Here is a 13,301-nt window from a genome sequence, read left to right as displayed (position 1 = left end):
AGTTTGTTAAACGTAACAGAGGGTTGCCGACTAGGGTTACGCATACTTTTAACCAGAGTCTGGTTTGTTCAGATTTCACTGGATCCCATGCAAAAAAAAAACTTTTTGGTGAATTCCTTGTTCACAAGATCCACCACACGCACCAGAGTAAAGGAGCAAGTATGACTTGTCGGAGTTCCAGATTGTTATAGTTTCTTCCGAAACATGGTGTAATCTTGTCACTGACAGACAAAAAACGCCTGCCTGGTGAAGGATCGTTTTCATATCCAACAAGAGTCTTGTTGATTCTTGCTTCACCAATCACGCATTCCAGTTATGACCTTAAATTACATTCTTCTATAGATTTTTTTTACAGGGAATAGCTTGCCCACCTCTTGACCTCACCGCTATTCCAGGAACCAGGATCACATCACTTGAAACAGAGGACGCCGCAGCAGGCACAATATCTCTGGGAGCCCTTGTCTTCAACGATATTTCATGAAAAATGATCGAAGGGACGACCTCTTTCCCATCAGCCTTCCTCAACACGGGCAAGGAAACAGCAATTGCGGAGGTAAAGCCAATGCCACGTTAAAGCCAGATTTAATCCGTTGTGGAGCGTATATTTTTCAAATATCGATCAAAGAGTGGCACACAACACCTTCATGGCACACAGTGGCACACAACACCACAGCCAAAACAAATTTGAAAATATTGAGTGATGCACATATTTCAGGTCTCAGACTTAAGGGGATCTAGATCATATATCCTCCAAACAGACATCGAAAATATTTTAAGTAGAATTTCATTCTTTTTTACAAAAAGATATTATCCAATAAAAACGCGCAAACCGTATGTAGTAGAAAAGTCTGTTTCATGAAATTAATAGAATTGGTATGGAAGGAAATTGATTTCAGGGCAAATTGAATTGATAGTTTTCGTAAGGAATTAAATTTTGTTGTTTTTGAACGTTCGAAGTCTCTCAAATTAGGTAAAAAAGAAAATAACATGCAAAACATATAGGTGGCCACAAAATCCTACCTAAGTGCTTTTTCGATAAAGGAACTCTCGAACACTCTATCAAAGCCGCACAGAAGCAAAAAAAAATCGAAAGAAAGTTGTATCCAATTCTTTTGTATTTCAAGTTCCTTTCTTTCATAGCTAATTAAATTGTCTGGTTTCTGAGTGATTTGCTCTTTACAAAGCCTAGAAGCAAAAAGTCACTGGACATAAAACTAATTTTCTTTGCGAGGAAAGCATCCAAATTCTAGAGGACGAGATAACATATAAATAGACAATTTGTTGAAGGTTTGTTGTTTATTTTGTCTATGAAAACAGTTGCGTGGCAAAACTTCCTTCGTCCTATATGGAAGGTAGATATGATTCCCTCCCTAAGGCATGGGGATATGATATGATTTAGAAGGGAATCAGGATATGATTCCCTCTTTATCTCATGAAAATAATTATAAATGCTGGATAGAGGTGTATCAGCCATTCTTACTTTCGTTCAAGTTATATTTACCCAATCCTGTTTTACCTATGGAACAGACTGCAGATCTTCAATAGTTCTGTTATTGACCTTTTTGACGACCTTGCACCATTCGTTTTTAATTTGTTAATGTGCCAATACAGAGGGGGGAAGTCAAAATGACCAGTCATCAGACAGCTATGAATATTGTCTATTTTTTGTGAAATCTTTCACATAAGCAATTAAAAGAATATGATATATTTTTGGGTGCTTTTTGGGTGGGCATAACCCACCCAAAAAGCAGAGGTTAGCTGTATGAGACACATTGGTCCTTGTTAAGCCAGTACTGTTGCATTGACTACGAAAACATCATCAAATTCGAAAAAATATTCTACTAAATGAACATCCTGATAAAAAAGGGTTATCAAAGATGAATTTTGAACTTGGGACTAATTTCTTACTTGCATCTCAGTATGTTCAAGGTACTGTGCTTTTTTGGCAATTTTATTTGATAGCATACTTTGATTTCGATTATTATTTTTCTTATTGATATTTTTTTAATGTTATCTATGAATACAGAAGTTCCCTTGTCAGAAAAGCCGAGTTTATTATTTTTCACTTTTATTCAATCTTTTTTAAGCACTGTTACACAGTTTCTACTTTGTGTTTCTCATAAAAATTTAATTTGTAACCACTTTGCCAAAATTGCTTAACTTGTCCAATTGTTTCATTCTTTTAACAGCCCTAGATACGACAATACCAATACACGAGACTAAGACAAAACTCTGAATTTATTGCTAAAGTTTGTTACTCATAAAACGAGACTTGGGGGGAAGAAGGATAATATATGAGTTTGATTAAGATAATAACCTATATTTACTAGGAAGTAAGGCTGAAGAATTACTTAAATTGAAGTTGAACAGAACAAAAGATAAATTTAGACAGAACAGGGGGGGGGGGGTAAGTGAACTGGAGGATACTTGATTAAAAGAATTTAATGGATAATTAAAAAGTAGAAAAATTCAGTATTTATTATTAGTTCTATTTATACTATCATTAGAAATGATTTTATCATTTCTATAATTATATAATTCATAATTATATAGTAATTATAATTATATAATAATTATATATTATACGATTTCATAATTATATAGAGAACAGGGTTGCCAAATTTTGATTCCATCCTAAACTAGGAAAACATCAGTAAAAAACCAATAGGGGTTTATATCTTAACCAAAAATAAAAACTTTAATAATGTATTCTGATTGATCTTGTCTCAAATAAAAAAAATCAACAGAAAGTAAGGAGCAACATTAAAACTCAAAATGAACAAACATTATTCCCTATATAAAAGGGTTTGTTACCCTCAACACCTTGCTCTTCAAGGTGAAGTTCTCGGCACTTTAAAAAAAAATTCCTATTCTAATTAAACGGCCCTTGTGTTTCTGGAGTTGTTCTTTAAAAAAAAAATGGGACAAACAGTCAAACTTTAGCGTAAACTGCAATGTATTGAGGACTGGGGCAGCCCTTTCATATACGGAATAATTTCTGTTACTTCTCAGTTTTAAAGTTGCTCCTTACTTTTAATTGAAGAAAGCTTGTTTTCTATATAATTTCTGGTTGTTTTTCAAATATACTGGTAAATCCGGCTTATCCTCCAAAAAGACTTCCCTCCTCTCACGGTAAACTCCTGGAAAGTTCCTCCCTCGCAAAAGACATCTCATCCCATGGAATTCCCTTTGGACAATTCAACCCTCAATGAAACCCCCAGCCCTTCTCCGTAAAATTTCTTATGGCCGATTCAGCCTGAAAATTTTTCCTTAAAAAACTTTCATTAAAAAAGATATTAATTTCTAATCGTTTTTCCAGTCCCTCCGGAAATCTCCCCTTCCAAGGACAAATTTTCTGGGAAATCCAAACACACTGAAAATTCCCCTGAACCATTCCTTCGGAACATCTCCACATGCAAAATTGAATTGGTAAATAGAAGGTAAGATAAATTAAAAGAATTTGCATAAGAATTCTGTCAAATCCTCTCGGTGTAAAATTGCTCCTGGAAAGCTCACCCCCCAAGATTTAACCCCTCCCACGGAATATTCTCCCCATGTAAAACCCACTCCAAGCACAACCCCCTGAAAAATGTCTATATGCTTCCCAGTAACATGTACTATACATAAACAATGGGCAAATTTTATAGCTTAAAGACCTGTCCCCAGGAGCCGTTGGGGTCATATTTTCTCCAAAGGCAGAGCTTTTGAATTCCTAAGCTACTTTGAACAAAATAAATATCTCAAAGTTTTAATCGGACAATTTTAGGGAAAAAAGGGGCGTGGGGGCTTGTTTCCCTCCAAAATTTTCGGTAACTTCAAGATGGAACTAGAACCTTTATTTCCATTCTAATGAGCCCTATCTCCATATTCAAAGAACATTGGTTTGATTCTATCACCTCTGGGGAAAAAACAACAAAAAAACAAATATACACGCATCCGTAATCTTTCTTCTGGCAAAAATAAAAATTCCACATTTTTTTCAGATAGGAGTAGGGTTTACTGATACACTTAAACTGACGGGGTAATTTCCAGCCATATTCTTGGACTTTTAGGGGTTTTCTCCCTTTTTCGACAATCGGAAAAATTTTCATAGGCTCGTAGCTTTTGATTGGTAACACTTAACTTAATTAATCTTATATATTTAAATTCAACATCGGTGGCAGCAAGAACAGAAAGTGAATTACTATCTACGGCAAGAGATAGTATGTCAAGGATAGAAAAGTGGATGAAGGTTAATCACCTAAAGATAAATTATAAGAAATCTCATTGGGTAATTTTATCTACATTGCCCGATTATTATCCTTGGTTAAAGAAATCAAATGTCGGATTTTACCGTATTGAGCCTGTACTGTCAGTAAAATATCTTGGAGTGATAGTAGATGAGACTATTAGTTTCTCAAAGTACATACAATGTATATGATCGAAAATTGCTCCGAATGTAGGGATTCTGAGAAAGTTGAAAAACTTTTTCCCAGTTAATATACTTAGATTGATATATTTTTCTAGTGTCAACCCTTATTTAATTATTGTTCTCATGAGTTTAGGAGTACCACTTGGGCATCTTTTGTGATTCGGCGTTATGGTCCCCATGTTTGAAATATATTGCCCAAGTGTGTGAAAAATGCGCCTGGTCTTCCGGCCTTCAAGTCACGGACAAAGAAGTTTCTTTTATCTCGTGTGTGATTTTGATGTGAAGCTCCAGGTTGTCATTCTATTCAAGGCATTTCCCTAATTTATTTTGCTGTCATTTTTATTTTGTTTTCTGTCTTCTTCCTGTCTTTTTCTCTTTCTCTTTTTTCCTTTCTTCCTTCATCAGTCGAGTTTCTGTTGTGTTGAGTAGCTTGATATGAATGTGGTTTTAATTAGCTGAGGGTGATAACCTCGCTTGCCCTTCCAAGCTTATTGCCTTTCATGGCAGGCGAATGGCGTGTTTATTTTCTTTTTTATTAAATGTATAACTCATATCTCATCTACTTTTGAAACACATTTCAAGTCATTATGTGCTCTCCAAAATTCGACAATTCGGGTTCTCCAGTTAGAGATAGTTACAAAACATTAATATTTTACCAGTTTCAGATCTTTTTAATTTTTATAAGGCTCTGTTAAAGTCTCATATATTGCTTAAGAATGCACCTGAATGTTTGGTTGATGTGTGTGAGAGAGATCAGCCTGAATATGAGACAATGAATTCGTCAGCAATTAGAAAACCGATTAAAAGGTCTACAAGGTCTGCATTTTCGATTCACCATGTTCTTCCTTCTATATGAGAGTCCCTTCCTCATAATATAGTTCAAGAGACTAATAGACCGACTTTTTTTGGGTTGCTTGGGGACCATTTTTTGGTATTTATGATTTATGATTTTTTTTTTCTTTTTATTTATAAGTAGATAAAGTAAAAAAATATTGCAAATACTGTTGTTATATTAGATTAGTATAGTATAGAGTCTCAAGTGGTGATGTTCTTTGCTTGTTTTTTTTTTTTTTTGCTTTTTGGGGTAGTCTATCGATAAGTGATTTGTTCTGTAGTTTTACAATGTTTTGTAGTTTTTATTTTATTTTTGTGTTTTGTTAAAATAAATTCTTTCTCTCTTAAAAAAAAACATAAGGAGTCAATTCTTTTGATATATCTATTGATATAAAAAGTTCGTTAAATAAGAATCATTATTGAGCCGTTTCGCTCCTTGCTCGTAGTTCGTTAGGACGAACTGTTCGATACTTTTAGTTCTAGATAGCAACAAAGAAAACGACAACAAGTAAAAAATAGGGAATTTATCCCAGACCTTGAAACTTGTTTCAATTTTAAATGAATATTTGGGCTCGATATTTCAGGAAACCTCATATACAAATCAAAATAAGACTTACAATAGAATCTGTAAAATTTAAATAAAATTTTTAAATTAAACGTTGACCTTTGTTTTTGCAAACATATTGCCTTTCACTGAGACATTTGAATTGCATTCTGTCACCAAGAGAATAGAAAGAACGTGATAAAACTTCTCAAAGAATTCCACAGCTGATTTTTTTTTCATAAGCCTGAGAGAAAGCAAATAGAGGGATCTCTTTCTCAGTTTAGAATTTTTATTTGACAGAGCTATCTGAATCAGCAGAAAATAGGCGGAATTTCAGAATTACAAAGCCATAAAGCTTTTCAAACGGATAAGAAAGAAAATGAAATGTCACCTCAACTTCTACTTAATAAAAAAAATTCTTCTCAAAGTTCTGTATGGAATTTAAATTGACTCTGGTGTAGAATAAATAAAACTTGAACGTCTAAAGACCCCCCCCCCAAAAAAAAAGCAAGAAATAATTGACAAAAAGAGAGACAGGCTGAATTGAAAAGTGATTGGAATAGAAGAATATTAAAAACATTTCGAGAGATTTGAAAGCACATTAATCGGGAGGGACTATATTAATTATGTACGATCAGGTCAAGGGCTATATTACTAAGCAACATAAAAATATAGTAAACTTTATTTATTACTCTTGTAGTTGAAAATACACACCACAATACAGCTACAATATATAACAAAGATGAAAAAATATATATTAAGCACAAAAATCGTCATTTTTTTGTTTTCTAGCTATCCTGCTAATCTTACAAAATACTACAGAATCAGAACGCATATTTTCCCAGGAAAATATAATAATACTCATGAATATAAAGTACCCATAAGAAAGATGATCACGTTATTATATATATAAACGTGAGCCACTGTAGTATATTTATTAGGTATCTATATATACACTGCATGTTCCCGTTAGTGGACCATCTGGAATATTTATCAGCATCGCATGAGCATTAGATATACTCAATTAACTATATTTAGGCTAAAACGAATCATTTAGGGATTCGGTAGGGATTGTTTGAAGTCATGATCTTTGACAAGGCGTGGAGATTTCGTTTTGCATGACAAAAAGTTAACAAACGCATATAAAATGCTTCAAAACTATCTAGTATTTGGTACAACCTTTGTTCGCAAGGTTTAAATGGTTGTTGGCTTCATAAAAACCAACAACTGGCCATCGATATTCAACCTTTTTCTAAATAAACTAGAGCCATTAAAATAAAACAAACAAAGAAACTAAAGAAATATTGCAAAAACTACAATTACTTAAGTGCTGAAAATTGTCAGAAAAAAGGCTATTAAGTTTTTTTCCTGGGAAAAGATGCGTTTTGATTTGTCAGTGTTTAATAAGATTTGCAACATAACTAGAAAACAAAACAAAGACAACTTTGCACTTAATATATATTTTTCATTTTTATTTTATTTTGTAGCTTTATTCTGGTATGTAATGTCAACTACAACGGTAGTTTATTTCATTCTGCTTAGTAGCACAGCACATGACCTGACCCTGCTAAATCAATATAGCCCTTCCTCATAAATATTATGGCCTGCCTTCAATATAGTGTATGAGTATCAATTATGCCTGCCTTCAATATAGTGTATCAATTCCGTTGGGCTCCAAAATATGAATTGGCCTTGTGCCAATTGTTTCCTATCGATAGTTTAGCCCTGTTTTAGATTAAATAAAAAACAGTTTTTAAAGTGAAAGTAACTAGCAGTATCAAAACGTAAAACGAAGAGAAATTATTCTGTATATGAGTGGCACTGCCCCCCCCTCAATACCTCGCTCTTTACTTTAAAGTATTTTAGGACTTTTAGCATAGCTTCTTATTGCAGTTAAGCGGTACTTGTGTTTCAGGAGTTATTCTTAAAGAGTTGGGGCCAAAACTCAAACTTCAGCAGAAAGAATGAGGTAATGAGGAGGGGGCAGCCCCCTCATATACAGAATAATTTCTGTTCGTTTTAAGTTTTATTGTTGCTTCTGACTTTGAGTTAAAAAAAAACTGATCATTTCTGGCCATTTTCAAATAATGCTTGGAAATTCAGTTTGGAAATCTAAAATTCCGTCTTCCCACATAAATTTCTCGAAGTAAAGTTATTGCCACGTAAGAACCCCTCCCTGGGGAAATTCCCTCTGGACCTTTTTATCCTTGCTGAAAATTCCTCAGGAAAATTTATTGAAGGCAATTCCGCCAAAAAAAACTTTCTTATTATTTTTCAAATTTCACCGAAATTTACCCTTTGTGGAATTTCTTCTGGAAATCCCCCCAGCCCAAGTGATAAGTTGCTACGGCAGAAAATCCCCTCGAGGAGAATTTCTCTGTCTGTATGCTTCCATGACTTACAGTCCTTTCCGTAACTGACAGCACATTTTCCGAGTGCAATGAGTAAGCTACTTATTTGTAAACTTCTCGAAAGTATAACAGTTCAAAATAGGGATGAAATCTTTTAATCGACAGTGAACAGTCGATTGAAAGGTTTCATCCCTATTTTGAACTGTTATACTTTCGTCATGGAAAAGCAGTGTGGTCTTCGAATTTATCTATGTAAACTTCTCACAGTGGAGATGTTAAAAGTAGAACAGCCAAGCCTTAGTGTTTTTTTTTTTCACAGTTCAAAAACGTTTATAAGAATAGGAAGATAGGTCTGCGAACCAAGATTAGAATATTGGAAGCTATAGTTTTGACAATGGCCAAGTATTGTTTTGAAGCGTGGGTACCTCAAAAGATGAAGGAGGATTTGCCAGAGTTTTCCAGAGAAATTACCTACGGGTTGTTCTGGGTACCCAACTGACTAACTGAATCCCAAACAGTGAACTAAAAAAAATGTGGTTCAATCGCGCTTTCCATGTCTATAGTGAGAGAAAGATTGAGATGGCTAGGACAGATTCTGCGGATGAACCCTGACACACTGCCAAAGATCGTTCCCGTTGACCAGCCTTCTAGGGCCAAATAAAAAGCAGGTTGTACCTGAATGGGATGGGACTATGTCGTAGGGAAAGAATTAAGGAAATTAGGGTATTCTTGAGAGGGTGTAAAAAAGGTAGTTTTGAAGGGGTTTAGAGGGAGGAGGAGCGTGCATAGCTGGGTTCTCAGTCGCCCTAGTGCTTCAGTGAGTTGTTACAATTAATATTAATAGTAGTAGTAGTAGTAGTAGAGTAGTAGTTACAGTGAGTTGTTACAATTAATATTAATAGTAGTAGTAGTAGTAGTATTAAGAGCCCTTTTCATCCCCAAAGGCTTGTAAGCCACTAGCACTGAAGATGAATTAAGAAGAACAGTTCCAATACTAGGACAGAATTTTAAATCCCAAATTTCCTAGCACACTTAAATTTTGAGATGTGGAATCTGAAATCCCTGTTAAAGGTTTTTAACTATGGTAACCTATGTTTTGTTTGGTGGCGCGTTTTCAGGGACTTTCTGAATATAATATATATATATATATATATATATATATATATATATATATATATATATATATATATATATATATATATATATATATATATATATATATATATATCGGGCTCTCGGCGTACATTTTTACTGTTAGGGGAGGTAGAGATAGAAGATAAAAGTTGTCTCAGAAAACCTTAGAAGCCCTCCCTGTATCTTCAACTTTTAATGAATTGGCAACCGGCTACCCAAATAGTCCGACTACCGTAACAAGTCGTCAGCCTTTGTTTTGCAAATTCAATCTATCAAAATTCGTTAGATATCTTATTTATTCGATAAATTCACAGCCAGTAGCATTTATCAATGAGAGATTAGAGACACGAGGAAGGGACCTCTATAAAGGTAATCAGATGATCCAAGTTCTTCTGAGAGGACAATGGAAAATTCACATCTAAAAGCTATGAACGTTGTATTTCTGAGATGAAATGTCCGTTGGGCGAGTGTCCTATCTAGGGTCGTAGTTTGAGGGGATATAATTTTTTTCGGGCAGGAGGTCAAAAAGTTCTTTTTTATGCAATTTGCCAAAAAAGAAGCACAAGTGTTTTATACGTATTTTTTATATTTTTCTGAGGTGTTTCTTAACACTCAAACCAGTAGCCACGCTGCTTCACAATGTTACGTTTTATTCAAGGATCAAGATCAAATAACAAGATAAAACAATGAAAAGCCATATGCTTAATAAGTGTCCCTATCTTTGAGTGCCAAGTTTTCAAAAATATAAGACAGAGAAGCGGGGATCCTTTTAGTCCTGCAATCAAGGGCTCCCTGGAGAGAACGATAGAAACTTTTCGTGACTTGGCATTCAACATCAAAGGCGAAAAGCTTAAAATCTGAGAGAGAAAGAAAAGGAGAAATATTAGACATGATCCTATATTCCAGCTTTAAAAACGAGAATTTTTCAAGTAAGAGATAAACGGTGAAACTCGGCCAAAATATGTTGTCAGATAACATTCTATAGACAATGAATCGTAAATATTACGAACAATCTGCCCCAAGGATGGTAAAAATAAAAACCAATTGTCTGAAACGTTTATCGGAGATACATAACAGGTTATACATATTCAGTTTGAACCAGTTATACATAACAACGTATGTCATAAAAATTAGAATGGCAAAATTTATAGGAATGTCACACTTTCCTTTAAAAGTGATAATTTTGAAACGACCAAATAAAAAAAATAGAAAGTTTCGGCTTTCAGGTATAAATATTTCCAAAATAGGCCCAGAAGGAAGGAGAGAACAAAAGTGTTTTTATTTTGATGTTTGGGTATATTAGCATAGTTTCATACAAGTAAAAAACAGTAATATAATCTAGGAGAAAGAGTGCAGAATGAGAACGTATGTTATTACAAGAGACCATTCAATCCCTTAATTAATCCAAATTCTAATTATGAGCTGCTTAGGTTTTGTATCCAAATCTTGTATAATTCAAGCATCCCGAAAATGTTTTTTACTTAGAGATAATAACTTCTCTAAATAATAGTTTGCTAAAAATTAAAAATTGTCAATGTTTAGACTATTTTAAATGTTAGTGAACTAAAAGCAGATACTTTAGATCCGTATAATTTAGATACTTTACATTCGATCCTTTAAGGTTTGTGTTAGGAGCCGTGTTAACCACCCTTTATTCCATAGATGAAGGACCATAAAATGGAGATTAGCCTCACTGGTTTGGACTATGAATTCTAGTAGTTTATCCTTTAATTTCTACCCTCCCCCCTTTTAATCCGTACTTTGATGCTGTCATCATGCATAACATTATACCTCCTCATAGAAACAGACCAAACTCGAAATACTTACTGGTAAACTAAAATCTTACGGTATGGTTTTACATAAGTAAGATTGAGTACCAAGAGCAAGGTGGCTTCGCCGCCGAGTTTCGGCACTTGGCACGTGGCAAGCTTCTATATGTGGATTATAACTATCGCTTGTCTTCTCAAGGCAGACAGTTTGTTCCTTTTCTTGATGTCATGATGTCCAAATAGACCTTAAATTAGAAGTGGTACCTTTGCAAAATTACGTTTTTTATATTGGACCTTTAACCTTTGCCTCGGTTTGTCTTTTGTCATTATGAAAGACATACCGCCGAAACTTTGTTTCTTTTAATTGTTCATGTGGTGAGACAAAAACATCTTCTTTTGCCTCGGCTTGCCTAACGTCATATGAAAGACATATCGCCGAACCTTTAAAACTTTTAATTGTTCAGGTGGTGAGACAGAAATTTCTTTTGCTCTCGATGGTTTATCTAGTCCAGGTTTTGGATTTTCAAAGGTATAGTAGGCATTGATGACCTTATCCATGTTGAAATCCAAAACCTAATAATCATCACTAACATTTTCAATTTGTTTAGTTCGTTATATCTCGGCTTCTCTTTCGTCATTATAAAATACATATCGCCGATCCTTTTTTAAAAAAGATATGGTAGGCGTTGGGAAGAGAGAGAGAGAGAGAGAGAGAGAGAGAGAGAGAGAGAGAGAGAGAGAGAGAGAGAGAGAGAGAGAGAGAGAGAGAGAGAGAGAGAGAGAGAGAGAGAGAGAGAGAGAAAGGTTTATTTAAATAGCAATCGTTGCTCAAATGGCTAATTTGATGTTGAAATACAAAACATGTTATTATGCACTATTATATATTGACGGAAAAAAGGGACGAAAGAGTTCTGGTAGCAGTTTGTCCGAGCACGCACAGGCACAAGTCTTAGCTTTTGTCTCGTACGGCTGACTGTCAGGGCTTCTGGGGGTAAAATGTCACGGTGAGCAGGGCTAGACAGCAGCATTTTCCCAAACCTCAGGATGAGGTCACCCAAACGGAGTTCCAAACTTTGGAGTTCAAGGGTTGCTAGGGCATCGTGGTAGGAAATGTTCCTATTACTCAGGATGAACCTTGTTCCCCCGTTTTTGGACTGACTCCAGTTCCTGCATTAAATAGGCGGTTCTAATACTGACGGGCCCAAGGCAGGACAGGTGTATTTCAGTATGGGGCGTACGTAGCACAGGTATGCCAGTAGAAGACTGTGGGCGTTGCACCCGAAGCGACGCATTTTTGAAAGGGTTTGCAGAGATGCGTTTGCTTTACGGGTTGCACTATTAATATTGGTAGTAAAGGTACAATTACGTGAGAAAATGACACCTAGTATTTTCACCTCACTCACAACAGGGAAAGGAACTTCAGGGAGACGAAGTCTCTCTTTAGCGGGTTCAGTCTAAGTATTTTTGACTTATCAGAGTTAATAGTCAATTTCGTATCAGAGCACTGTGAACTTAGTAGATCGAAAGTGATTTCAGAGAATTGTTTGGTGGGGACATTGCCATAAAAGAAGATAGGCGAGTAAGAGCAACAAACCGTCAGCAAATTTGTATTTGTCGGTAAGTTCTACCAGCAAGTAGTTGATGATGGCAAGAAACGTTATTCCTGCCAGTTTTGTCCCTTGTGGGGTACTGCAGGTTATTTTACTCCACTCTGATTCACAGTCCTCTTCGTGTAAAGCAAATACTTTTTGCTGTCTTTCAGACAGAAAATCGAGCACAATGACTAGCGTTTGGCGCTTAGAACCCATTCGTTTCAGGTTCTGGCAGGCCACAAGGTGTGATAGGAGATCAAAAGCTTTTCAAAACTTGATGGCTGCTAGGTCGACAAAACAGCCTTTCTTTTCAAGCCATTTCAGGATCTAATCGTACATTCTGACTAGGTATATAGACGTCCCACATTTTGGGAGTCCGCCATAATGGTATTTGTCGATATTCGGTCTTACTTGCAGTAGCAGCCGCCGGAAGATGAACGATTCTGTCACTTTTGCTAGGCATGGCGTTAGGGAGATTGGTCTCAAATCATCACACGACTTGGGTGGACTCACTTTGGGAATGGCACGGATGTAGGCCTTTTGCCAGAATTTAGGGAAGGTCCCGGATGCAAAGCACCGGCTTATAAGAACTGAGCATGGCATGGCTAGGAGCAAAGCAAATTCACGTATGAGAGATTTGCAGTGATTTTGCCTGGGAAAGGAGAG

This window comes from Artemia franciscana, chromosome 19, assembly GCF_032884065.1.
Source record: "Artemia franciscana chromosome 19, ASM3288406v1, whole genome shotgun sequence".
Lineage (NCBI taxonomy): Eukaryota > Metazoa > Arthropoda > Branchiopoda > Anostraca > Artemiidae > Artemia > Artemia franciscana.
This window is presented reverse-complemented; position numbering follows the sequence as displayed.